Source organism: Priapulus caudatus, unplaced genomic scaffold (assembly GCF_000485595.1).
Source record: "Priapulus caudatus unplaced genomic scaffold, Priapulus_caudatus-5.0.1 Scaffold60, whole genome shotgun sequence".
In the NCBI taxonomy this organism is placed as follows: Eukaryota; Metazoa; Priapulida; class Priapulimorpha; order Priapulimorphida; family Priapulidae; genus Priapulus; species Priapulus caudatus.
The window spans coordinates 94990-97928 of record NW_014577121.1 but is presented as its reverse complement, the minus strand read 5'-3'; positions in this window follow the sequence as shown (position 1 = coordinate 97928).

The window sequence follows — 2939 nt, the reverse complement described above, 5'->3', positions numbered from 1 at the left end:
CTATTACCTTTGGAAGTAGAGAAGAAAAAACTCATCGTGTCTTCCGTCCACGGGTTGTGGGCGGCAGTGTCGGCGTAACCTCCCCATATATTAACAATGGGCTTGCCCTTGTGATAGACGGCAAACGCGGCGCCATTTTCGCGAGTCCCTCCTCGAAAAGTTTCCTAAATTGTTTGTTAAACAATTATTACGCTCAATACAATACAATAAATGCTACAATTATATGCGCGATAACCATGCACGCACAGCTAAACAAGACCAGTAATTTTTCCCATTTAATCGCGGTTGCAGCTGACATCCGTAAGTAGTTGTTGTTAAGCTACTTCTACGGCTGGGCGTTGATGTGTTCAGCGGTTTGCCGCGGACACAGTCAACACAACTGACACGATGACACCGTTAAAACAAAGTATAAACACGGGATGTTTGTGAGTCTTTGATATGATAAGCCCTCGCGGTTACACACGCCATGAACACATGTATATAGATTGTCTAAATGTAATTCTATATATCTTCTGAATGTATTCATATCTTTATAATGTATTCGTATTTAGATATGTATTCTACACCTACATGTTGACGCACATATACTAAAATATAAGACGTCTGATAGTCGTAGTATTGGTCTTACTGGTTGTAACAGGAAAAAAGTCAATAATATACTACAGAAGAGATTACAATGGCTCACATAGCTGAGGTTCCCGGCTGAGAAGCAAGCGGGGAGTACGGTACACGCGTGTATAAACCTACCTATTATCCCGTCATTCTGCCAGCTAACCAATTTCTCAATCAATCCGACGCATGTTCAGTCCGTTAGCCGGCCGGATGGTAATCAATACGCGGAACGATCGATCGATCACGTACGAAGTCAGCATCAAACGCATCAAACACCGCCGTAACGCATTTACCTGAACTCCACCTGTACGGGTTCGAATCCCGGTGCGACGCTGCCGTTGAACAGTAACGGCGGGTCCGTCCTCATGAAACGTGGAATTATAAACTGTACGAGGATGGCGGTGACAGCGACTAGTAGTGCCGAACGCAGCGCTGTTCCACAGCAAGCGAACACGGCCATCTTGCTACCGTTCTTACTCCCGTTACTCACTAGTACCGCGCTATGAGATAAATGCACAGACCGGTGCAGCCTACGCGGTTATAGCCTGGAGATCCGTGGCGTGATAGTCGACCGTGATAACACAACCGTTTACTGTACAAATACGGATAATTTTTAATGGCTTTAGGCTTATTTTTTCCCCGCAGGTTGGCGTTTAGTCATTAGCCTATTGCTGCTTACGGGGCGCTGCGACGTGTATAGGTGCACACATGCAGATTACTATGGAAGGCCATTACCGCCAAAACCTATGGAAGGCCATTACCGCCAAAACCTATAAGGCAGCTTTTTTTGCGCTTACTTTTTCTGGTGTTTTAAAACTGCCGAAGGCCACTTTGGGGGGCGTTGGGTTTTAAAAAAATTGGTGCATTCTGAAGGCATCTGCAGCAGTATTTTGATGTCTAGAAGTTGCAAAAATTATCAGATCGCTCCGTCCCGCCGGACACGCCTGCGGAACCACGCTCTTGTGCCATTTCTAAGTTTTATAACGAAATTATACCATATATATAAAGTAATCTTTATCAGAAACACTTTAGCGGCTAAACAAGATTTTTGCCATGGAGAAATATTAAGAGAAGTGCGTGCTGTGTGTGCGCGTCGTGTGTGTGTGTGTGCGTGTGTGGCGTGTGTGGCGTGCGTGCGTGCCATGCGTGTGTGTTGTGTGTCTTGTGTGTTGTGTGTGCGTCGGTGCGTGCGGGTGTGTGTATGATTTTTTTCCTCTTTTTGTGGTATGAAAAGGGGGGTCGGACCCCCTCGACCCCCTCTGGATCCGCCGCCATGCACACACACACACACGACACACACGCACACACACACACACACACACACACACACACACACACACACACACACGCAGTCATATAGCACACGCATGCACATTGCATATACACACACACACGCACGCGCGCGCAAGACGCGACGCACGCCGAGCTACGCACGCACGCGCACGCACGCACGCACGGCACCGCGCACAGCCTGACGCACGCCGCACGCACGCACGGCACGCCACGCACGCACGACACACACACACACACACACACACATCGTACATACATTATACATGCATACTAAACATGCACGCACATGGCAATCTGACAACGGACGGTTTGGCAGCAGTGCGTACCATTGCCAAGTGCTAGGGGGGTCTGGGGGCATGCCCCCCAGAAAATTTTTGAAATATTTTAAGCATTTTGGGTCAATATTTGAAGCCGTTTTGGGGGGCGGGCGACGCGCCCCCCCTGGCTACGCGCCTGTCATCAGAGCTATATTTCAGAGCAAACTCAGTAATGAGAAGTTAAATATCCCAGATTTGGCTCACACCACCCCATACAAATCCATAACTGAATTACCAAAAGTTTGCATGTTCAAAGTGCGTCGTATATCACTTCATGATTCAATATCTGCCACTCATATATACTATCAAGAAGCGTACAACGGTGAATGCTGAACACCATTGCTGCGAGTATTAGTCGAATTGAATAAACTTTGCCGTTTTTTTTTGACGATTCTTTGGTGGTATTATTGAATCAGCTGTCCTACCTTGCTAATATAAAACAAACCGGCTTGTCCTACGATGCCTCTACGCTGAGATAATGAGCGGTGAAAATCTGGTATTTAAGAGGGCTGAGTTAATGTAAGCGGGCTATAGTACTACTGAGAGGGTTTATGTCCCCCGGGGTACGGCAGAACGTACCTGGTACTATCGTAATATGCCGGACCGTACCATCGTCTACTCCACTAACGAGATCTAGGGGAGTCGCCTACGCCTACTGCCCTAACCCTAACCTTAACCCTAACCATATCAAATGTTGAGTGACCAGGGTTACGTCGT